Consider the following 26,726-nt stretch of genomic DNA (forward strand, 5'->3'; position numbering starts at 1 on the left):
AATTTTCAGAACTATTTAATAAACTGACTATATGCTTTTGATCATGCAAAATATTTACCTAATTGTTATTAGTTTTCTGCATCTTGTCTTCGTTTAGTCTCAGCCATAATATTTGCTATCCACTGTAAAGACAATGTCAGTTTTGAGGTTCAACATCTTTTTCATTTCCAACACGTATTTTAATGTTTCACCGACATGCCAAGAATTCCTTTGTTGATAGAGGTGTATTTTTTCTGTGCTTCTCAGCTAAGTCTGCCTGAAGCCCCCCAAATTTTGCAGCATTTAGCATGAAGCAGAGAAAGGAGATGACAAGGAAGGAAACCTTGTCAGGGCAGGAAGAAAAGTCTAGAAATACAAGATCATACATGTGATAAAGCAAGTATTCATATCTGATATCAGAATCACAAAGTTTTCAGTAACTCCACAGCCTCTCTGAACAGCAATCCAGTATTCCCAATGCATCCCATGAAAATTTTTTCATGGGATGTTATCTACCACTTTCTACAACATAATTCCTGTTTTCTTCCTGAATTTACTCCTTCTGTCTTAACAATGGCTTTTTAATTTCTTGAAGACTCTCCTTCTTCCATTACTTGTCTTTTAAGTTAGTCCCCCTCATATTGTTTGTTCACAACATTTTCTGGATATCCAAACTCGTGCTATTTATTTGCAGATTTGGGAAAACAAAACAAGAGATTTCAAAAAAACAAAACAAAACAAAAAAAAAATAACCACACAACAACAACAAAAAAAACCCCACCCCAAATAATTGACCAAGAATTTCAGTAAAAGTTGTACTCAGGAGATTGCTTCAGACAGACAAAACCTGTTAATTCAAGAGCTGCTGAAGCATAGCTTACTCCAGCCTCAAGCAATACCAGTGTAGGTAGGGATGGTTTACACACATTGACTGCCTGCTGCAGGAGTATATATTAGCTTATCTTTGACAGCAGCTTGCTCTCGATGGCTATAACCTGAAAAAAGAAGTCAAAGTATATAAAACCTTAGTAGAAAAAGTATCCTGCTCATTCTGCAGTGTTACTCTTCCAGAAGGAAACTGAGAAAGGACAGTGATCTGGAGAGGTGACTGTGAATCCAGTCTGACAAGATGGGATAACTCAGGGAACAGTTAAAGGCAGAGAAAGGGAAAGATCCTTTCTCCAGAATAGCAAGAGGAAAGCTCCACTGTTCCTAGATGGGAGAATCACAGATGTCTCACTGGTCATGACAGAAGTCCACCAGCACAAGAGAGAGAAGAGGCTAAAAGCACAGTGAAAGCAGCAGGGACAGACACAGGGCAGATGCTCAGTCAGTGACAGCAGCAGCAGGGGTGGGGCAGAGGGTGCCATCATGGCATGGAGAGAGCAATAGAGACAGAGAACAGCAAAACCCACAGCAGCTGGGGAGGCACCAGCTCAGCCCCCCTTTCCCTGCTGCCAGTGAAAACCATTCGGGGCAATTATCTGGCCCATCGACCAAACCATATGAGCCTCATTCCATTAATCCACCACCAGCTGCTCCTCTTTTCCCTATCAGTTGGTCCCAGTGAAATCCTGTTGAATACACATAAAGTCACCACAATGTGAAGAGGACAGCAGTGGTAACTTTGTTCATGGATTTGGTTATGTCAGCTGCAGTCACTGTGCTGCTGCTGACTCCATCTGAGCTCCCACTGCTGGGCCCCAGAGCCAGTGACAAGGAGATGTGTGCACTGAGGCAGGTGTACCTAATGGATCCAGGGAAACAGGATACTTTGGAAATAAATGACTTCAATGATACTGCCCTGGAGAGTTAATAATGGTTGTGATGGTGCCCATCCTACTGTGTGCCCAGGAGATAAAGCAGTACAAAATGAAGGTGAGGCAGCTGTGTTTGATAGATGTCACTTACCTACAGTGCAACTGGGGGTTTGTTAACTTGAGATCATTATGATATTTAATAAATTACACCACACTAACAATCAGACCACTGCCAACTGTCTAATCTAAATTACCTGTACTGTTCATTTATGCCACATGCAACACATTGCAATAGACAAAAAGCTTCTTTTTCTTTTGTCTTCAGTGTTCTTGGCTTTCTGCTGTTCCCTACAGTGGAAAGTTCCTCACAGTTCCCTCCTGAGCTAGTCTGGTTATTTTTCATTAGCTCTTATAAATGGCCAATATCTCTTTTTTTCCAAATGTAAAAATGTGTTTCTTTCTGAGAAAAGGCAAAGAGGAAATACAATTATTTTGACTTGTTAACTATATTTAACAGCATTTGTGTCTCGTTTTTGAGGTGCTGCCCCTACACTGAACACAATATTCTGACTTCCATTTACTTAAAAAACTCTGAATCCAGATTTTATGCCCAAATTTATCTTGTCTTTGAAACCCATTTAAATCAACTAAACATTTGATTGAGTGCTATAGTGACCCGGGCATCAGCTTACACCCTCCTTAGCTCCATTTATAACTCTAAAATACATATAGAATATATTGGTTTTTGTTTGGCATACACGTTTGCAAATATGTTAATGCACAGGTACACAAGACTGAAGTAAACACAGTTGGAAGAGAAAAGCAGTGTTATAACAAAATTGATTATTTTGGTGTTCAAATACTTAAGTCAAATTAATGTCTTCCTAATTAGCGAGGAGTGAGCCTCACTAAGTAAAATGACAACACTATTTACATTTAAATAGTCTATTTTATTCAGAGTCACTTCACACACATGCACACTACTGAACTGCAGCCAATTCTGCAGTGGAGAATAATAATTATACAGCACCAGCAGCACTGTCCAAGAGACACTGGAGGGACATGGATAAGAGATGAATCAAGAGTGTATAATGCTCCTGTAATCAAAATTATAACTCTTAAAAAAAATTTTTTTTCAACATTCATACTCCTGCCTGATCAGGTAAAAAGTGTTACTGCTGCCAGGAATTCAAATCTCAAGACTGAGATCCCAACTCGCATCCTGCAAGGATGCTTGCACAGTATTGACTGAAATGGATGGGTTTGAAATAGTAATTGACTAGTGATGTATGGCTTCCAAATAGGCAAATTATGTTGAACATGTCTCAGTAAGTGAAGAACCCATTTCAAGACAACATTAGTATTAACTCTGTTACTGTTTTAACACATTCCCTTCCTGAGGGTGCAGCCTGTGCAGCTCCCAGGAGCTGAACAGGGTCACTGGTCTGGCACATGGCACTGCCCACGGTCACTCTGTGACGTGGGGACATGGAGGCTGCAGCTCTGCCCCTCCCTGCACAAACACAGCTCTGGCTCATGACTGCAGCTCTGCCTGAGTCACTGAGGCCGTGGGTGCACAACCTTTGCATTGCTAATTTCTGCCTGCAAACCTTGATGCTTCGCAAACTGAGCAGAAAACTTTGGTAACTTTTAGCTTCCCAGCCTTGTCCTACTCTTTCTCTTGAGGAATTGATTCAATAACACTGCTAGGAAAATGATGAGAGATGGTTGAAGTACTCAGTCAGTGCCCCTCACAAACAGGCTGATGAGGAGTTTCTTAGCCCTGCTGGAGACAGGAGATCAACACCATTCCATATATATTTGCTCTTTGTTTTTATTTACTCATTTCTTCATCCTCATCTAAAACACAAATGGATTTGTTTATATACCTGATTAGTGTCAACAGTATTATTTTATTCTGAATACACTTACGAGCGCATATATTCAGTTAAAAATAGTACTCATGTTAAAGCCTGAGAGCTAAACTAAACCTGCATCTTGAAGCCAGTGATGTTCTAATACTGTTGCCATGTGTTAGAGAGACATAAAATAACAGAGCACCAATCCCAGAAAAAGCACTATATATGGAAGCACTGAGGAGAGAACAGAATCTGAAAATTCATTATACACTGGGCACACACACATTTCTCAATCAGCAGCAGCTCCTGCTCTCCAAGTCTCTCCTACCACTGGGAAAACTTTCACATGTCCAACTAAGTGCATGTCCAGTACAATAGCACAGTTCCTTCTGTAATTCAAGAGCATAAGAAAGAATGATTAAGTATGCTATTGAAATCAACACCAAAACTTCAAATAAAATGAATCATGATTAGGTGTTGAAACTAGAATGATGTAGAAAAGCGAAATATCCACAATATAGCAGTGCACCAGTAAATAAATAAAGCACCAAAGTCCCACATATTTGACATTTGAAGAACAAAACTATCCATCAATGTCTTGGCACAGATCGATCAAACAGAATGCTGCTGACGAAAATCTAATAGTATGATGGTAATAATGTAGCCATAAAGCCTCTACTCTGTAATTGACTGCTTCCACTTCAAGCTAACATGTCTAAAAGAGTGACTAATGTTCACCTAAAGATTTCACTTGTGTTGAATGACAATCAGCTACACCTCGTGCTATTCTCCAAAGATTGCTTGTGCAGGGTAATTGCTGAGGGAGAGGAGCCAGAGAGGAAATAGTCTTCTTAACTAAGGAAATTTATGTGGAGAATGGTATGATAATCTCAAAGGAAAATATAGTTTCCCATCTGGTTTTAAAACACAACACAATACTCCAGCCATAGCATTCCCTTCCTAAAGCAGAAGCATCAGTGCTGACTCCCATAAACAGGGCAGAGCAGGTTTTAAATTTAAATGGGTATTTAAACTTTCAGCAAGATATAAAAAATACAATTTTTGCCTCCCAAAATTACATCCTAAATTCTTTGAATAAAGAACATATTTCTGAGAGGCTACAGATAGATTGTATGCTTTGGTCAGAATTTCCATTTCACTAAAAGTCAATACAGTTAATTAGCATTAATAAACCAAACAGAACCATACCCTTTAATGACATGTCTTTAAAGCTTATTTTTGTGATCTTACAGAGTAGACTATTTTAAAAATAATGTGAATTAATACACAGTTTATGTAGTTTTAATTCAGGAGACTAAGATGAAATTAAGCACATTTTTGTACTTTCCTAAAAAAACCTGAAAAACTACAGAAACAGTTTGGTGGGTTTTCCTAATTTTTTGAGGCCAGAATGAGAAATTTAAATTTCCTTTCTAAGTTTCCTTGAAGATAAAAATAATTAAAATGTTTGGAACTCTTTAATGGACCATGATTGCTCTGTCGCCTTTGATATATACTTAAAGGTAATTGGCTAGTCTTAGTGATGTATTTTTAAAGAGCTACCTATTGATTAATAATGTTTCAGTATTAATATAACCACTTTGTGGATCAAGAAACATTGATAGCAGAAACCCATATTTATCCACAAATTAACTGGATATAGATCTGTTGCTTTAAGCAAAATGGGGTGCATCCACTCATTATTTTACAAGAGTAATGAGATAACCCTAAGAGTGAAGATTAAAGCAAAATTTGGGTTTATATTTCAGCTTCATACAATAGATAAAGTTAATTTATTTCTGTTCTTGCAGAATGAAAAAAGGACATAAAAGCAGAACTTCCAACTGCAGGAATTGGTGACACTGTAGTTTTGTACTTTTGGGCCTCCAGGTCAAATGCTGGACACAAAATGAAATGTGCAGTACTGACAGAGGTAATTTTTTTTTTCTTTTTAATCCAGTTAAAATTGGATTAAACCGGTAAATGATCTTGTAATTGACCCCTATAACCAGGTCTCTTACAGCCCTACTCATATCACTGTGACCCAGCAGGTTCCATAAGGACTCAGAGGTTTGCTAATTTATAGAGATATTTGAAAAGAATGTCCTGGCCTGTGATGAAGATCCATCACAGAATTATAAAAACCTGCATCAACTGATTTGCATAAGAAATGGCAGGAAAAGAGAGTGCTGTGCCTTCCTACCACAAACAAGAATAAATAACTCAGGGAACACCTCACTGTCAAGTATCTTACCAAGCAGGTCAAAACTTGTGCATTGAAATTTTAGCAAGATCAGGCAAGTTCAGGTCTGATAGCTGAAACGGCTATTCAGTTCATCCTACTGTGGCAAGCCAAAGTAAGTCCATCCTTTGCAGATCATCTGTCCCAGTCTCCCAGTGGTTGCAATGCTGCAGCCTCCACAGTTTTCCATGCAGTGTCGACTTCTCTTTGAAGTTAGATTTTTTTTCTCTAATACGTAACCTAAACACCACATACTACAATTCAGAGCAAATGACAATTACCCTGTCACAAAGGATATTACACTGCTTTGACATTTGTTCTTAATGAATCCACACTGACCCTCCTGATCACCTTACATCCCCTAGATACTTTTAAATCACTTTTTTTAATACCCTATATTCTATCATGCTTCCAAGCACTCTGTTTGGGAACTGGATCATAATTCCCTGGGCTTTTTTCTGGGTCTAGTTTATTGATGGTGTGTGTATGTGCCTATATATATTTGTTTGTTTGTTTATTTTTAAAAATTAAGTAGGTTCTCTGTTACTTTTTCAGTAGCCCCTTTGGGCTTCCTTTCCCTTCCATGAATTCTCAAATGGCTAAAGGCTTAGTGACAGCTTCAGTTTATTAAGTACACTAAAAATAATTTAATCAGGCCATAAGAAGGAAAAATTTCTCACATTTCATGAGTATTCTTCTCCTTTTCTATTGAAGACACACTTTAACTTGAAATTATTTTTTTTTATGCTATATCTTGTGATGACATACTACATGTTACAGGTCAAACAGCTTAAAACTACTTTCCTAAATTGCTTGCTGAGCTATCTTGCATAGTTTTAGATGGTCTTTTATCAATACAGAAAGCAGTTCTCATAGACAAAAATCTGTCTTTTCCTCCAATACACACAGGTCACCAGGGGAAACACAGAGATGGGAGTGAGGCCTAGAGGGACTGGCAGACTCTGTCTGGGTGGTTTTGCTACTCTGGAGAAGGAAAAAAAAAATCTTTCACCCCAACTGTGAAGTTAAACCAGATTTCTGGTAACTTTGTCTCACCATAGAAGCATTCTGGTAAATCAGGCCTTTCTTATCATAAAGTTGGCCAAAAAATCATTGCTGTTGTTTTCTTTGTGAACAAACACAAATGTTTGTGATACATTTCTCTTTCATGAGCTTTTCTGTTATGTTAACAAAACCCTTCCATGGCAAAACCAGGATCTCTAAACATGCACTCACACCTCCAGAGTCTGAAATCCCCAAACTCTGAGCAAAGTGTCCTTATTGAAAAGAGATCACAAAGCCACCATTCTAGGACAATCCCAGTATCCTGACAGCCCTCTTAAACATGTACATGACCACCAGGAGCAAAAAAATAAGGACCTCTTGAATCTCAAATGCATGAAACTGCTTGCTTGCTTTCCCATTTTACTGAGCAGGAAGTTGGAATCTCTCTTTCTCTCTCTCCTGGTCACCACAGCAAGAAGAAACACCAAATCTGCAGCCAAAGAACACCAAATCCAGGTGGAGACAGAACAATGGGAAGAAAAATAGCACAAAGCTCACTGCCCACAGCAAAGGGGGTGCCTGAGTCAGGATCCCTAGTCCTTCCCTAGTCCAGCAAGGGAAGGACTTCTAAAATCTGTATTTGACAGTCAGATCAGCAAGGGGCTTTTTCACAGCATCTGTCCCCAGCAATGACAGTTTATTGAGCCTTACAAATAGGGGCTGTTTTATCTGTTCAGGAAAGCAGTGAAAACTGGACTAGAAGTGCTGGTCAGCTCCCCAAAGCCCTGCCCCCCTAGAGCTGTCAGGCAGCCAGAGCCTGGGGAGCTCCAAGCCCACACTCCTACCATTTCCCATTCATCTGTAAAATCACAGGAGGCCAGGGAAGGGACAGTGCCAGGAGCATCAGTTTCCATTTCTGAAGGGCTCCTGGAAGAAATGTCAGTCTGCTCAGCCTTCATTCCCTGAGCTGTAGGGAGCTGAAAAGAGATGGAACCAGGGAATACTGCACGAAATGTAACCTATGGCCTTCAGATGAGGGCCACAGCCACTAAATGATCCCTTGAGTGTGAAACTCTGCAAAGCCTGGCTAAAACGCAGGAGATCTAGTTCTTGGATGAAGCACTTTGTCCATCCCTCATCAGTAATTCCTTTCAAGGCAAATTAATGAAGAATAGAGCTACTAGTATGATAGAATAACTATTAGAAGAGTTTCTTCCTCTGAGTTTGGAGAAGCTTAGAATAAGCTCTAGATCAGGCTACCCACTCCACACCTGCCATTCCCATTTCACAGCGGGATCCCTCAGGATTCTGAAGCAGCAGGAACAGGAATGGGACAGTAAAGGAAGGAGTATAGGAAGTACAATTTATCACAAGCAACAGTTTACTGTGAATTTGAATGCCCTAAAGTCGAAGTGACTGCAGAAACAGCACAAGGATTAGCTGCTTCAACAAACATACAAGTTACATAAATATTCCCATTATTATTTGTTAACTAACAATAATTCTAAGGTATTTTTTCCTTTCTTAAAAAAATTAAATAATCAACTTTTCTAGCAAACAGATCTCCAAAATTCATTAATGATTGGACTGCTTCTGAAGAAGTTTTATTTGTATGTAAAGCTTGCTGCAAAGTAAGTTGTGAAGAAGTAACATGGCACTATAACAAAGTTTGACATTTTCTTACTTTCTTTTAATCAGTCTCACATGGTGCTTTACATTTTGTTATGATGTGTTCATGCAGTGCTGAATCTCAAGCAAGAATGACCCACCCAAATTCCCAACAAGTTAAGCAGATGCATAAAAAGCAATTCAGAAACAAGCAGCAATGCTAAGAAAAAAAGCCATTAAACATGAAGAGAAAGCTTTTACCAGGGCATAGGAATAGGTCAAGTTGTGCAAAAAGGAAATATAAGGAGCACTTTAATGGCCTTAAATGCATCAGTAATTTTACAGCATTTGCTTTCTTTTTTTTTTTCTTTCCTAGTGAAAGGATGCACTCAATTCCTAAAAGCTACTATATTTAACTGGAAAAATGAGTGACTACTGTTTACTACTACAAAATCTGTGTACTTGGGCCACAAAAAAAAAAAAAAAAAAAAAAAAATAGTACTTACTTCAAGTCAAGCAGCCAGAAGGCTTTCCTATATTTCAAATACATATTTTTCTGAAATTTCCTCCAAGATTCCTCATTGTCATTTTTGAGAAATTACAGCAAATTACTAAGGATCTCTATCCATGGTTGAAAATATTTTTTGTATAACAATGAAGTCATTACTCTTTTTATTCCTGTAAATTCCATGAGAGAAAGAAACAGAAACACAATAAAAAATCTCTTTCATAACAGTTGATTAGAAAATATGGCCTGCAGAAGTCTGGCTCTCTTTGCACTGTGCACATTAAGAATCCAAATACGTTACCAAAGCTGGGATTTTAACCCCCCACAGCTTTAGCACAAAGAAGCACATTAATAAGATACAATTTAGATTTGCATTTTTTAATAAGCAAGGGGATCAAAGAAAATATGAATGCTGAAGGGATGTTAAATCATGTGCAAATTCAAACATCAAGGTATACTACAGATTTAAGACACATTTGCACTAAAGCGAATGTAGTAAGGCTTTCCAAAAGTTGTGGTGAACAAAATGAACTCTTTTTGAATTGTCTGCAGGCACCCAGCGAGTCTAGGAGAGGAGCAGATACATTGAAGTTGCAACAAATATTTTGTGTATTTGATTTTGAATGTGGCAATGGTCAATGGCAAATTAGCTGGGCTGATGGAGGATCCCTCTTTCTAATGACCAGCACTGCTCTCATTAAAGACTCTGAGCTGTTTCAGCATGAAGATTTGAGTATTTTAACAGACATATATTGTCATGCAGACAGCAGGACAGCCCCTCTCACTGAGGTGGCCACACTGCTGTAGTTTACTGGGTGCAACCATCAGTCTGGGCAGCCTGAGCACCATGGCTGGTACAGAACTTTGCTGAGGCCCTGCCATTAAAAAGGGCTCTGTCTGCACTTCTTCACACCCCACGAGGAGGCTGAGATACCTCCCAGCCAGCAGAATGCAAACCAGCACCATTTCAGCTGCTCCTACCCATCCAGGGCAGCTGACAGGTACATAAAGGGACACAGAGTTGTTGAAAAGGGCACCAAGAAAACAAGGGGGAAACAGCCTTGACAGGCTAATGACAAACATTCTTTTCTGTAAAACTGTTTTACATTTTTTGAAGAATTGAGTTCATAAGCTGAAGCTGCCTCCAGGCGTGACCAGCATTTACTCATCAGATCTCCACAGGCCTCAATGACCTTGGCAGTCTTACAAGGATCATATTTTCACATGGATGAACTGCTCCTGAACAATTTCTCCAAACAGGATTTCTATCAATGTCAGGCACACTTCTCTTTTCATTCTACTTCCCTCTCCTTGATTAAACATATCTACAGTGGACATTAAAGAGAAGAAAACAAGTGTTCACCCACATGCAGATTCAGTAAAATTAAATCAATCAATCACAGAACCGAACCAGTGTCTGCAGTTATCACATCCTTCACTGCAGTTATCACATCCTCACTGTTGCATGCTCTGTCCCTCTGCCCATCCAGGTGATTTACTCTGGAAGTTCATCAGGACAGGGTTTATCTTGCAGCAGTGTCTGTGTACAGCAGAATGGAGCCTTGTTCCCAAACAGCTCTTGAGCATTATGTAATAAACATGATTCATATGTGGATCATCTCCATATACTCTCACAAGCAGTGACAGAAGATAATACCTTCTGAAGGAATCACTTTCAGCACTTCAGTGTCAGCATGCAGCAATGCTCTATGCTTATTTTAAACTTCCAGCCTAGGAGTTTCCCATGAATTTTGAGGGAAAAATGCTTGATGTACTTGGTGTATACAATGAACTATATTCTCTACTTGCAATTAGACTCAAAAATTCAGAGTAACTCTGTTTTCCTAAGATATGTCAAGTTCTGTCTCATTTCATAAACTTTTCCTATCTTTAGAAAAGACCAACACAGAAAAAGGAATCTAATTTACAGCTCCTTAAGCATCAGACTAAGAAAATGAGGATGGTATTTATTCTTTGTCAGTATAAGCAATGCATAACAGAAATCTATATATAAAATAGAGAAAGAAGTCTGTTCTAGTGCCCATGGAGAAGCCTCTACTCAAACCCAAATACTGAATTTATGAGCAGAATTCCAGATTTAGTTCTTAATTAGCATTGTCTACACCTGTATTAACAGCAAATTGATTTGATCCCATGTCACATACACACCCATCTTGCTCCAGTGAGTTCAATGGAGAGGAAGAAAGTAAAAAATGTCCTGAAAAGCAGCTTTTATTGGTTGCTGTCAGACAGGGATAGATGGACAGCTGCTCTGATTCACTGCAGAAATCTTTCTATTCATAAATTCCTAACACATGCATAAATCATAAGAGGCTGAACGGACAATTACTCTGTATCTCAACAATTTTTTTCTTTTTACTGGAAAATAAACTTGGACAAAACCCTCACCAGAAAAACTTGTAAATACCTGCCGTAATGATTGCTATTTCCAATAACATATTCATTAGGTCATATTTTCAGTCATAAAAAACCAGTAACAAATGGACAAATTTTCCACTTTGAAAGAGATAAGTAAGTTAAATTTCTCAATTCAACAACAGGTCAGCAGGTGCTGTATGAAAATTTTAAAGCTTGGCTGCCTGACTGTGAGATGTCATGGGTATCTCATGTCTGGTGTCACATGGCACAGCAATTATCTGGATACAAACTTGTATCACTCACTGGGACAGGCCTGTCAAGCTTTATGGACTTGGTAAAAACAAATGGCTATAAAAATCAACTTGGGTTTATGAACTTGGCCCACAGAAAGTAAGAAATATACATTTATGCAAATCAGTTTCCAATACAATAGCTGAAAACAAGCAACGGACCAAGAAAAATGGTGCTTGACCTAGTAGCATTAGATATATTTTAAATATTTTGTAGTATGCATTGTTACATGTCTAATTCAAGAATTGCTCCATTTAGCTGTTGAAACAATACTGTAAATTATTGTCAGATCTTAACAAAAGCTGGTTTAGTTCAGCCAAACGGGAAAACAAAAAAATGCCATAAAATTCTGATTTTTATGTAAAGCACTATCACTAGATATAGAGCATGAATACTGAATTGCAAACTAACTAGAATAGCAAAAGCAACCTTTTAATGAATGTAATTTATCATGACAATGTCAATGTGATTCATGTAATGAGGCCACATGTCAGAAAAAAGGAAATTACAGGTCATTAGGGTAAATTAAAATTATGTAGTAGATTTGAATGATTTTCTTCATTTTGCTAGGAATTTCTCAAAATTTTCTTTTAATACCTTAGGTTTTTCTTTAAAACATCATACCATTCTTCTAGACTCCAGCCAGTTTTAGCTTGGAAAGTGACAAGCATGAGTTGTAGGGCATTGTGTGATTACATAACATCTGTATCAATAAGAAAATGAATGAAAAACCCTCATGAATCTACAATGAAAAAACCCCTTCTTTTTGTTAATGTAACTATACACACAAGTCCCTTTTTTAACCACGGATTTTTAGTAAACATACAGCTGGGTAAATTTTGTGCCTTAGAGATACAAACAAAAAATGACAAGCAAGACAAGGCACAGGGGTTTAGAGGACAAAAATGAAGATTTTGTAGGCAGAGGAGGGAGCTTAGGGATAGTACAATATAAAAGAACAAAATCAGAACACCATACAAAAATGTGATTTATCCTAAGGTCTTAGTTAACGTTGCAAACAGACCTAAGCATGTCCCAAACCTTAAAAGAATGCCCCAAATATTAGAAGAATTCTTTTCTTTTTTGTGGATCCACAAATAGAAATTCTAATAGCTTTCAAGGTAACTTTATGCATTGTTAAAAAAACTCTTTCATGCATTTTAGAGGAGAAATTCCATCCAGTCTTGAATGATGTCTGAAGTAAGTTTGAAACTTGTATTTTCATCCAGTTAGTAATTCATCAGTCAAAGCCATGTCTCCAGTCTGACAGAGTCCACAGCAACATTTGCAGAGGAAGCCAAGGTTATTTTTTTTTTAAAATATGGACAGTTCAAATTAACTCTTGCCCCACTGAAATATTTTCTTCTTGAAATGGCCATGACAGTTTTTTGAGGAAACAAAAAGGCTGAACACTCCACTTGCCAGTGGTGAAACCATAAACTAATACACAATTTCATGCAGCATGGCAAAGACTACTTTTAAGCCTACTATGCTGTAAGAGCAATAATTCTAAATGGGTTATAAATCCATGAGAATTGTACAGTTTTTTTAAAAATACATATATTGTCTTTAAGCCACTGTACATTTAGAAATTTCAGAGTGGTATGGACCACTAGGCATTTAGCTATACACAGATTTATGGTACTCTTATGCCTACTGTTTTTAATTAGTTACTATTTTAACATGTTTCCTTTCAAAGCACAAAGGCATATGTCAATAACAACCATGAATGATTAATTCTGTTACAGGATCTTAATTTACTAAGCAGGTAACATGAATTTGTGTAAGTTGGGTCCCAAGAATATTATGAATGTTAATAGATGGCCAGGTCATTGTCTGCTTTAATTTGATAAACATGGTGATGTTTTTCATTATTAAAATATGGTTCCCTGAAGTATAGATTTTAAAAGATGAAAGAATAAAGCAATGAGAGATTGATGAGATTCAGCTTTGTGCTGTACTGCATAGAAATAATCTCAATGGCATGTAATCCAGGAGTGCTTCAGAAAAAAACAGATGAAATATTTGAGTAGAATAGGCCCCAGTAAGGTGAACTCCTCCTCCCAGGTTTGCCTTGTAGTGAGAGAACTCCAGGGAGGAAGGAGTGGGGTGCAGGACATCTGCAGGCAAGGGGCGTGAAGTTAAACTGCAGCAACAGGTTAATCACAGAGACAGGCAGAGCCCTGGTGACATCAGGTCTGCTCTGTAGGTCTTTAATTATCAGCTGCAGCACCTAGGGATCAGTCAGTGCCCCAATCAACCAGAGACAGAGAGTGCATGCTAAGTGAAACATGGCCTCAGTAGAACAAAGACATGTAACATTCATTAGCAGCCAGGAATATTATTTCACTGTCTTTGGACCCTGTAACAATTCATAAGAAGCTAATCAGATTCCTATTAGACATTAATATTCTTCTATGGCAATACTATTTAAGAACTCTCTTTGTATGCTCTTCAGTATTCCAGCTTGGAATGACATGTTACTTTCAAGAACAGTCTTTCAAACAAACCTACTGTGAGAACTAAGGCAAACCACTTTGTGGCTGAGATGTGACATTAGATATTTCCATCCATGATCAGAACTCAGCTACAGAGCTGCCTTTTGGTTTATTTTTGAGATTGTGCAGTTAAGCTATCCTTATTATTGTACTTGGAATGAAAAAACAAACAACTCCCAAAACTATACTGGCCAAACCTGCATGTTTTTACCAAAATTACATTTAAAAGATCATGTCCTGTTGTCATAAGTGATCAATATATGGAGACATCCACACAGACACACAGAGGGTATCCAGTACAATGTGAAACTCAACACACTGCTGTCCAGGAGCATTTTGTAACCAGGATTAAGTGCAGTGAGACTTTACAGTGTTCAGCTGCTAGAGAAAGTGAGTTGCTAATGCTGCTCCTCCACTCCCTCGTGAGAATGTAAGTACCAAAGCACAGCAGTCTCTGCTGTAATGTGGAGTACAGAGGGAGACTGAGAGACAATTGGAGGGAGAGCGTGAAAAATGGCAGAGGGCACTTAGTAATGAATAAAGAAAAAAAAAACAACGCTGCTAATTTCCCAAGGGTTGGGTATATTTAACTGTCACATCTGGAACCCATGTTTAAGTGTCATTAAGGGAGCTGGTTTTCAAAGAAGGTTATAAACTGAAGTGTTCTGAAATCACTCTGCAGCACTGTTTACACAGCAGAGTGGCTGCAGGTTTTACAGCTGTGAGTTGGATCCCGACAGCCACAGGAACCAGAAACCCCACAGGGATGCTCACACTGATGTTCTCCCCGCCGTGAAAAAGGGATGCTCACAAAAGCAAAGCAGCTTAACACCAGCCAAGGAGTTTCAAAGTCTCAGACACAGCTCTAGAGCTATTAGAACAGCCTCTCCAGGGCCAAAAAACTCCAACTCAAAGCACTGCTTTACAGATTCTCATCATGATAACTGCACTTCAGGCAAGGGAGTGGCTGAAAGAGGCATAAAGGACAAGAGGAGTTTTTGTGATGTGACATTTGAAACACACTTCACATAGAAAACAGTCTGTTTTCAGAGGTCTACCAAAATGTAGGTCTCTGTTTATTTAAGAAATTTTTTACTCCTAAAACCATCTTCTAAAGGCATTCAAGGTTACCGGGAACTCTGAACTGGTAGAAGGCCTCAAGACTCAACCTTATTCATCTGTGCCTATGTGCACTTCACACTGAATTCAAAAGCCCCCAAAACAAACAAACAAGCAAACCTCAGTAGGTTTGTTTTGTTGTTTTTTGGTTTTGGTTTTTTTTTTCTGGAAAGGTCAAAAGCTCTTTGATTACAGACAGCATTGGTGAAGTGCTTTGGACTGCTAGTGTGAACATCTTTAGAATTATGGTAAAGATGAAAAGATAGAGAGCAGCAGACAAGGTACAAAGAAAGACACTGAATTTCTTTTGCAAATGCATATGTGAGTTCTGCATGTGCTAGTTTGCTCTGAGCTATGTTGGGTCACGCTGTGTGACACACATTTGATTTGATACAGGATTTAGAAGGACACACCTATCAAAGTATGTTTATAAACTGCCTGCAGAATTAAGTCAACTGAATTTTGCCTACATCTGAAGTAGATGTGGGATGTTTATTCGTAGACCCAAAGGCTAACCTAAGCCAATGAATGTTGCTGGATTCATTTTTTTGTAGGAGAAACAACTGGTGTTCATTGTATTGCCACCATATTTATCACTATTTTGTCAGAAAATGGAACTTGGATATTAAGACTATTAACATAATACAATGCAACGTATTTGCTTAATTACTGCTTTTACATTGTAACATGTCAAGAGAAAACAAGATGTATTAAACCCCAAAATGAATTGATCTGTTTACACGTGTTCACAGGAATACTGGAACAAATGACATTGCCATTATAAAACAACATTTACGCCTGAGTAAATGAGGTGCTGCACTCTGTTGGAAGAATAACTGTATCTTGGAGAGCACTGTTTAAAACAGCAGCACACATTGCTTGTGTTTATAGAAATTCATACTTTCATTCCCATTTAGTAGTGCATAGATCTGTACCAGCCACTTTTTACCTGATGAAAAGGTGCACCCAATAACACGTCTGAGCTTCTGTCTGTTTAGAGACTTCTTTTGCATCAGTGTCTTCAGCAAGGGGACAAACAAAAAAAAATCCATAAGGATTGGAAGAGATTACTCCTATATAAGGGTAGTTTAACATCCACTCCCATCTTCCTTTGGTGTGGCATCCTAGTCTGGATTGTGTCCATGCACCCAAGGACCCCCAAACCCCTTTCCCTGTGGTACTTCAGGAATGAGGTACCACACACAGCCATGCTGGAGCTGAATTTCTCAGGCTGCAAGAAGAAAACATGCTCTGCAGATGATGTCTGATGGGTAAGGGTAATCTGTCCAATTTTAATTTAGTTGACATATCAGGTTAGATTTTTAATTTTGTGTTTATCTGCAGACAAAAGTCTACGTTCTTAAAAACAAGCCTGAATTGTTCAAGTGAAACAGAGATCGAAATGCTAATTGAGTCTTCTCCCAGAAAGGTTTTGCTTAGATCTGTGAGAATACAAAAGGCCAGTTAATCGAAATATATGCAGTAAATTTTGTTTATTCAGTTCAAATCATATAGACAGGTTAATTAAAAATTCACAAAGGATTTGTTTTCTCTGTATCAAGCCTAAGGGTTCTTAGTGTTGTGTTTAAACAGGTGCATATAAGAGCTATGAATATGATATGTATCCTGAAACAGGAATTTTAAAAGAAAATCAATATCCCAGGCAAGAGAATAAATGGAATTTATCACTTGTGCATGCAAATGAGAGGGTAGTTGGGGTAAGAGCTAATACAAATTTCTTATTCCTTTTGTAGTGCAGTCCATTCCGAGATTTCACATTTCAGCAGCTCTAATGAGCTGATAAAGATCTGTATCATTATGTGCTGGGTTTGGCTCCAGAACACACCAGTAGCATGAGAGAGGTTGTGCATCTCTCCCCAGGTGCAGAGAGGCCACCTCGCCAGGGGACAGGAGGCCAAGGGCCAAACAGAGCTGGACTCAATCCCTGTTGAGCCCAGAGAACAAGTAAGACGCTGCCAAGGAACAGGTAAGTTCATGTAAATTCCTTTTGGAATTCATCTGGGATAAGAGAACAGCCCAATCTGGAAGTGACCTTGAAGGATCACCTGGTCTAACCTTACCTGAGCACACAGGGAACTGCAGAGAGTGTCACAAAGGGACTGTACCTTCCAGAGGCACTGCAGGTCTGGCACTGGGACCAGCTCCAGGGGAACCTGGGATTTTCACACCCTGAAAACACCTTTTAAAGGCAAGTAAGTATTCTTCTTATTTGAGATGTATGACTATAAGTAATTTCCTTTTCTTGTGTCCTGATCCAAAGCAGGTAGGCTCCCAAGAGGATGGAACAGTGGGGCTGGAACTCAACTTGCAGGTACTTTGTTTGACTGAGGCCCTGGAGTTTAAGCTGATTCTCACCCAAGCCAAGAATATTACAGATTTTATCAGTAAAAACACTGATGTGCCATTGACTTGTATTTACTGTTTTCCCGCTGCCAAAAAAGGCCATTTAATACTCAAATTGTTTAATCTAAGATAGGAACCACTTCTAGCTGGCAAACTTGAAAGAAACATCTCTGTCCTCCAGAGAAGGAGAGAAAGATCAGCTTTAATCACCAGAAGGCTGGTGGTCAAAATAATTTTTGGCTGAGAGATGACATAAGATATTTCCATCCATGAAGGGGAAATTTCCACCCCTGACAAGGGCCTCTGCAGAGGCAAATGCAGACAGCAGGACACAGCTCACAAATGGAATGTGGAAAAAGTGTCTCCAGTGGGAACCACCCTAAGCAAGGGGCACAATATCAATATCTAACTGACCTTGCTAAAGTAACACTTTGTGCATCCATACTCTGGAATTCTGTATTCCTGACAAAAGTAACTTTCAAGAATGGAAAAGGATGGCCTTAAATGCATTTACAAATGAGATAAACTTTGAAGAACCAATTTTTTTGGGATGGAGTAACAGAGGAGAGGTGATGAAAGCAGTAAATGTGTAAACATATGCTGACCTAGCACAGAAGCAAATGGAAAGGAACAAGTGATGGATCACACAATATGAGTAATTTAGAAAAGTATTCAAATAATATGCAGAAGCACTACCTAGAAGATACCCAAAAATATTACAAGACCATTTTGTTCACATAGCACACTGAATATGAAAATGTGGTTTACAAAAGATGTAAGAAGTTTTCAAATCATACCATTTTTCCTCCCCTTTTTTTAAAAGTACAAAACTATAGCACTCACTTTTTACGATTTCTCTGGACACCATAACAATATTTAAAAAACCAAGAACAATTAATATCTCAGCAAGCACAGACAATTCTGCTACTACAGGCTGAGCTGCAAGCTCTCTTTTGCAAGAGGGGCATTGCAGCCATTAATTCTTTCAAAATGTAAACTTTAACAAAAATTAAGGGCAAAAATGGTATAGCAGGTTACCTTATGTCATACTTCTCAAAAAAGGCAGTTTTTTTCTAGAGATATTCAACAAACCAAGGTCATCTTGAGTTAGTGGTAGCTGGGGAAACATGACAACTCTGAAAATCACTTTGTTCTGAATACCTGGAGAGGAACTGAAATGCCTATCTTCACAAACACAGGCTTGATTAATTTGTCCACTCTTTCCCAGCCCTTTAGTTACAACAATAACCTCCCAAAAGCAAAGTGCAGGTAAATCAAATGCAGAATTGCATTTCTGAAGCAGCTGGGGTGGAAGTGTTTGACCCAAATCAAAACCCCAACCCAAAAAATAATAGAGGAAAGAGTATAACCACCTCTCAGCTGCTGCTTACAGCTTTTAACTTGGAAAAAAACCCTAAAATTGACAACACTCCTGTCACAACATGGATGCTATTAAGAACTATGCAGGGCTGCTGCAAAGCTTTCAGAAGTCATGCCATTTTCATGCTGCTCTAAACCGGGGAATCTCAGAGCTGAAGCACAGGTTCACCACCAGCTTCACTTTTTAAAGGAAAAAAACATTGCAGAATTGGAGCCAGAGGAGTCTGCAGTAGCTGGGATCCCTCCTTTCCAGTTCCACAAAATAAAGCAAGATTGAACATTAAACAGTAGAGGGGTTGTGGTCTTTACCCAGTCTAGAAGGGCTGAGGAAAAGGCAGAAGTGTGAAGGCAGAGAAACAACTGGAGAAGGACACTTCACTTTTCCTTGCAGGAGTGAATATGCAAATCTGACAATACAGACAGAAGAAAGTGCAAAGAAGCAAAAGAGCTGCCAAAAGAGGTGTAATCTTTTAGAGATTAACACTTAGAAGTTTGTGTCAAATCTAGGCTTAGAGGAAGCTCATAAACAAAAACTGCATAAATTACAGATGCAAAAAAGGAAAATCACATCCCCTCTGAGGTGCTGTCAGGTCAAACTTTTGGCCCTTGGCTTCTTTTTCAACTTCAAATGCAGTTATCTCCCAGCAGACACCTAGAACCAGTTTTCCAGCAATCTTTGAAGCACGTCTGTGCCGGCTTTTAGCTGGAAACTAAGCACTTAATCCTGAATTACCAAATTCCAGACTCCTGCTACTAAAGAGAGCCACAAAGTCCATAAGCACTTTATTTACAGCTGCAAAGTTTTCCAGTGTTTGAGGTTAGACCTTGGGCTTTTGGTCATGGCCAGACTGCCTCTCTCATGTTGCTAAACTGCATTCCAAGTTCAGTCTCTGCACTTGTCCATAACCTCACTGCTAATGGGCAAAGCAGCTTTCCATTTAGTTGATAACAATGTCCCTCAAGATCCACAAAGGAAATGTTCTCTCTCTCAGACCTAAGAAGCTTAAAGTCTACTGGAATTTATTTGAACTTGCTTAATAAACTGTGCACTGTTAAAATGTGGTCATTTTAACACGGCACCGGGACGGGAAATGAGATAGTGACAGTCATCCAATTCAATTATTTCTGTTAAATGCAAAAGCAACTCTTGGAGCAGAACTGGAACTGTATTCCGCTTCCCCAGGAGAAGGCTGACCACTACATTAGAGAATCATTATCACTCTTACATCCTCTCATCTTCTTTTTGTCACAGGGTCTAAGTCTTTATGTGGACGTAGGGCCTAATTAATTTTGCTGCCCTGACGTAATCTCAGTCTCCAAATACGTTTATGCAGTTTCCAAGTAAGGGGGGAAAAACTAAAAAAAAAAAAAAAAATTAAAAGAGAAGGATACTTGAACCTAGCAAAACTACCCTCCCCCTCAAGTTCTTGAACTGTATCTGTCACAGCACTGTCTCAACACTTGAGGGCACAAGAAAATCCTGATTAAATGCACAGGGCTTGGAAGAAATCCGAAACACCAAATCCCAAGCTTAGTTAAAAAGCACCTACTATTGTGTAGGACTTATTCTCAGTGCTATGCAGATCTTAAACTAAAATAAAGACAGAATTGTACACTGCTTGTTCAAAAGAAAATACCTTATTTTTTGAGTACAAATTGTATGTGACTTTAATAGTATGAATTCTGTCAAGTTGTCCATAGAATAAATTTGCACACAGTTCAACATAACATGTGCACATTAAATAGGATTTGGCATTAAAAGACCCAACATTGAATGGAAATCGAAAATAAATGCCCACATTCTCCCCAGAAGACTATTCACCCCAAGGCCTTAGGCATTAATTTAAGTGAATGAGGAAGCCACTAGGGCAGCTGTCGGTAGCTTATTTGATTTGTGAATAAACAATGGCTTCATTTTAAATGCTATTTACTCCTACTACATACTAATGTCAGAATCAAAAACACAAAAAAGAACAGACTATTGAAAACCACACATTTTTTAGAAATCTTTTATACTGCAAAATTCTTCATTTCAACATGGCAGGAAAATAAAATTATAAGAACTTCTGTTGCATTACTAATTTTAACTGCTGCTAATACTAAAAAGGCCTGAGATTGTATCTTATACTTAATTGATATTGTGCATTTGGCTGTATATTAATGAGAACTTAGGGTATCATAGGTCATTCCAATAAAATCTTTGGGCTTGTCAGCTTGAATTATGTATCTTTACATCTGCAGAAAACAGTGGCAACATGATAATTACAGTAGTTGATACATGTTGTTATAACTTGTTAGTACAATCAGGTACATCATGTCCAAAGCGCAGATGCCAATCCAGTCTGGCACTAATAATCCATCAAAGAGATTATTAATTAAGAACAGTTTCTATGCAAAGAGGAGCATTTAGCTGCACAATGAATTTTCAGATTGGAGCACAGCAATTTCTTCCTGATATTATGAAGACTTAATTACAACACAAAACCATCTCCCTGGCACTCCAAGATGAAAATGAAGACCTTTACCCTATACATCCACATAAACAATGCTGAACTTTATGTGTAGGTGTGCCTGTGGGTTTTCAGATAATTACACACAGAACTTCATTCAACTAGTTAGGTTTCATCTAAAACATCCTCAAATTACCAGGATTTTTATTTACATGTAGGTTTTGTCCTGGGCAGGGTTCAGAAAGAAACTGCCTACAAAGATGCAGTTCCTTCTCAAGCAGAACATCCATACTAAATACTTTTGTTTTCCTTCTAGCTTTGTAATTTAAAATACAACAAAGTCCAGCTGCCCCTTCCTACACTCAATTTCTGTTTCACATATAGACATCTTGTCCAGAAATCAGACTCTTGCTTGACATGTAATAGAGGTATGGGAGTCTAAGAAAAGACAAGGAATTTACATAAAAGGAAAGGAGCTGTTCCAAACAATAACCAAATTGTATCTGCTCATGAATGCAAAACCTGACTACAAAGCAAAGCAAGTGCACAAGTTAAATATGCCTTTGTGCAACTGGCACTTAGAACAGCTGATAACCCAGGACGAAGCTGTCACTGAAAGCACTGCACAGACAATCTGTGGATAAATCATTCTTGAACAATTTCTCCAATATACACTGAGCACTAAAAGGCTCATTTTTAACACACACACCATCCAAGTTCAGCCTTCTTGGTTTTCTTGGTAAATATGAATATCCAGGCTAGCAAAGAAAAAAGAAGCCCCATTGAGCAGTTCCCATGCTGATCTCTGCTTCTAAGATGCAAACCTAGAAAAACTCCACTGAGATCCAAAAGGTGCTCTGAATTTACAACCTGTAATAGCAGAAGAAAAGGCTATTGCCTCCAAAGGCCTGAGCCCCCAGACTTACTACATAGGAACAAACATTTTTACATTTTTCATTTAAATTCACCCAGGCTGTCCAGCACAAAGTATCAGGGTCTACAGAAAGAAAAAACCCAGAGAGACAAATTGCAGATCTGATGTCCATGTGCAATGAACCAGCCCAGCAGCTCAGGGTATTTCCATGCACGGGTCAGCTGTGCAGCACATGTGGAGGGAGGGAATCCAGCACTTCCCAGTGGCTGCTGTGCATGGCTGTACCAGAACTCATGTGCACACCAGCTCCAGCTGGGCTGCCAGATGTCTGAGATTTATGGACATATGGCAGTCCACACGGTAGCTTCTAAACTTTTAGGACTTCCACAAAACCCAGAGTAATCTTTTAAATCCCTGAAATCTATATGAACAATACCTCTGTGTGCAAAACAAAATTTGTCCAGGAGCATGCAGATGACTGGTGCCTGACATGGATTAATGGCCCAAACTATCTGCAATCTTGTATTCACTGAGAAGTCATGAACCCCACTATTTTTTTTTTCTGAGTTATGAAGCAGAGCTCAGCAGGCTGTAAAATGTTGCATTTGATATATTAACAGTGTATTGGCTGTAAGCATGTTTTCTTCCTCAGGTATTGCTCAAGTGTTTCCAGGTTACCTCCTACATGGGCTGATATTTAGCAAAGGAGGTGCAAAGGAGCTCCATTTGAGCACAGCTGGTGTATTACAGGCAGTAAGTTGTTGCATCCACATTAAAGGATGAGAACAAGGAAAGAAGGTGGAGTGAGTTGATTGGAAATTTGCCTCTCATCTATGGCCTCAGACCTGCCCTTGTGTTCACCCTACACACTGTTTCAGCACGTTGCTGGTGAGCCCCAGCCGCTGTCTGGGGGCACCCTCTGGGAAAAAGCATCAGGGCAGGGCAAATTACATCTGTCCTTAACTTTTGAACCACAGCTTTCTGGGCCAGGCTGCAGAGAAACACAGATCACAGCTGGGGAGGAGCTTCTGGCCACTAACAGGACTTACCAGAATGATGCTTCTAAAGCATCTGTGTTTTCATTTCCTATTTTGGTTCAAGTGTTTAAGAAAAAGAATTCTGCTTCTGGGTTCTTGGATTCCAAACATTAAGCACATTAATACACTGAGTCTGTATTTGAGTACCTAAACAGAGCTGGCTTGTTTCTCAGTATCATCAAAGCTGTATACTTTCAACCAGTGCTTTTTAAGTTCAACTCTTCTTTCCCAGTCTTCAAAAATTATTAATCATTTTCCTTGCATAAAGAATGCTCAGATTAATAAGACAAGGAAGAAATGCCCTTGTACAAGAAAAAAGAGGGATGAACATAAAGGCACCACACTCACTCAGACCCTAACAACAGACCTTTTCATTAATTATCTTCCTAATGATGCATTCTCGAACAATACTGCAAAATTTCCTTCGAAAATTGAGCTACTCGCTGGGGAAGGAGCGTATTTTATCTTGCTCCCTCAAGAACTCTGAAGCCATCTTCCTCATATTTATATTCTAATCTTTCTATGCTCACTTGTAAAAGCTGATAATTAGGAAAGCCTCTTTGATGGCCAGAAGCTGCACACTATTTCTGTGTGCATGGTAACAGCATGAATCACTGGCTGCACTAATCCTGTAAGAGTGTTAAAGGTCCCATGTGACACTTACCCTGAATGCTAAACCTGTCCTATATTATGCTATTTCACACTAATCCTGAGAAAATTAATGTTAATTTATCATGAAAAAAAGGTTAATTATACATTTACTTCTGATTTAGCCACATTACACCAGACTCACAAATAATACTGGGGGCTTTTGGTTTTTGTTCTTTTCTCTTTTTTTTTTTTTTTTTTAATGGAAGTTTTCTCTTTCAGCCTGCAATCAGGGACTATATCCCAAAATCACACCAGGTTGGGAGGTAGTGTTGCAGAGGCAAGGCAACGTCAGTACCCACTGGTAATTCTAATAATCCCTCTGATTCAGTTTGTAGAAACTTTAGCTTTTGTTCTTTAAGCAAAACTTGCAAACAGTATCTGATTCATTGTTTCTGCTGGTGGTTTTCAAGTATACATTGAATGCCAACTCTGGTTCAGAAAACGGATTCAAGTTATTTAATTGCCTATTCATTGCTTATTAAAGTAATAACTTTTGGAATAAAATTTGCTCCTTTAAGAAATACTTCACTGTAATTAAACCACAGCATTTACTTGAAAATCAAAAACCCCAACAATGACATCCTACATTTTGAATGATTTATTAATATGAGTAGACTCTAATCCCTAAGTACAATCCTGGCATTTTACCCAAAGTCCTGCAATAGCTGCATTACACATTACTATACAAACCAACTTTGAGAGATTGCCAGGAGACACTACCAGTGTCTCCCCATTGCTTCCAGACAGAAACCCACAAGAAAAGCAATAATGTACATCACTAATATTCCTGTTGCAGAAGTTAAAACTTAATTGATCATAAATGGGACAAGTCAAACAGACATGAAGTATTTAATTTACATTTATCTCAGTGTTTTCTCTGGGAAATCTGAACTTCTACACCACTATTTATAATTAAATGCGTATTTTTACCAACAGGGTGTGGATGGGGTCAAACTATTATTGCTAAAACAGCATTAAATTTTTCCTTATTTTTATATTAGATATGCCTTGATAACGGGTAGTGAAAAACCATTTCAAATTCAGCTGCTTTTCAGAAAATTTATAACAACCAATTAAAGACAGGGTCCATCCCATTTCCTGGGTCTTCCAATAGGCTTTTGAAACCATTTCTCTGCTTAATATCCTATAAATTTTTCTTAGAAACATTCTTCAGTGTCTTTGATAGAAAAACTGTGCTGAAAATCAATAGTCTCCATACCTATTTGCCTGCAATACCTTATATATCAAAATCCTGCTTTATAGAAGTGTAAAAATGAGCTAAAACAGATTCAATTTTAAGATTCAGAATTCAAACTAATAGGTTTTAATTTAAGAAAATATCTGACACTGTGAATAGACAAACAAATGGATTTGATTCTCTGGTTTTATTCCTTAGGCCATAAGTGTTAATCTCTCAGCAGAACCAACATAACACACCACTACAGATTATCAAAAGTGACTATGGCTGCCATGAATTATTCATTTGAAAAGTTATGCACCAGTGATAATATGAATTATATTTGAAAAATATTCACATAACATTTTAATAAGCTTTTAAAATGATTTCTTTCCCAATGTTTAAACTAAAAATAATATTTAGTATCTCAGAAGGAATTATGGATTTACTGGATGGGTTCAGCAGTCTCCCATAAGGTATCTAAGACTTAGGGGGAACTGATCATGTAAATGCTCTTTAAGATGTACTTGCTCCACAAATTAAAGGTAATGCACGTATATTTCTCTCAAAGGCCTCTAATCAAATTATCTCAGTGCATGTAAATAGCTGGTACTGTTAAAATTTACAAGACATTCTAAAATTGAAATCAGTAAGGTTTCCATTTCTGTGTTTGATTTGTGGCTGAGCAATGTAACACCTCCTCTTTCCTACCTTAGATGTCCACTGTAGGAGCTGACACATCCAAGTTTTCTTTTTCTTCCTTTTGCTTCCATTGATCTCCAGTGGAAAATCTCAGCCAGTCTTCCTCCTCCCTACTCCTGTCTCAGCAGGTTCACCTGCCCTCAGCTTCCAGCACCACTTTGACACTGATGAATCACCAATCTTCACTCACATCTCTCATTTCCCCTACGTTGCAGGCTATCTCCCTTCTCTGCCTGCTTCTCAAACACACAATTTTGATGTCAAAGTCAGCCTCCTGAAAATTGAACTTCTTATCTTTCCTTCCAATTCTCCCCTCCTTGCCACTGCTGCTGAGAACATCACTACCTTTCTCGATTCTCGAGATTTCAAATGTCATGGCCCATTCAACACTTTTCTCCATCCCTTGATCACAGCTCAAACTGTCACTGTACTCCTCTATGATATCTCCAATATGCACTCTGTCCTCTCCAATCCTTCCTCTAAAATACTTGTCCAAGGTTTTGCATCAGTTACAGCAAATTCCTGTTTAAGGTCTTATTCCCAATGCTCCAATACATCTAAAATAATGACCCTCCTTGCCTTCACTGACCATTGTAACTGGCCACTGACCATGACTTTTAATGGTCACCCATTAAAAGAAGAGTTACATAAAGTTAACCATTACTTTCCAAATTAAGCTCAAGGTTCTGACTCTTCCAAGGTTTAGTTCATTTTCCCTCTTAGTTAATTTTTCTACACTTCCTTTTTCTTCTCCTGCTTCCTACAAACCTACTTACTCTTCCTTCTTGTTTTTCCCAAGGCCTCGTGCATGCCACCATAACACTGAATACACAAAATATATTT

The 26,726-nt window shown here is 38.5% G+C and overlaps 1 protein-coding gene and 1 long non-coding RNA gene across 2 annotated transcripts in view; one reads left to right on the plus strand and one right to left on the minus strand.

The window, feature by feature from the left end:
- GFRA1 (GDNF family receptor alpha 1) overlaps window positions 1-26,726 on the minus strand; it is a 137,469-nt gene that overhangs the window by 64,701 nt on the left and 46,042 nt on the right.
- LOC135306845 (uncharacterized) lies at window positions 3,287-6,916 on the plus strand. Its single transcript, XR_010367598.1, has 3 exons — window positions 3,287-3,382; window positions 5,410-5,531; window positions 6,750-6,916. It is a non-coding gene; the product is annotated as an uncharacterized LOC135306845 (long non-coding RNA).

Source organism: Passer domesticus, chromosome 8, assembly GCF_036417665.1.
Source record: "Passer domesticus isolate bPasDom1 chromosome 8, bPasDom1.hap1, whole genome shotgun sequence".
Lineage (NCBI taxonomy): Eukaryota > Metazoa > Chordata > Aves > Passeriformes > Passeridae > Passer > Passer domesticus.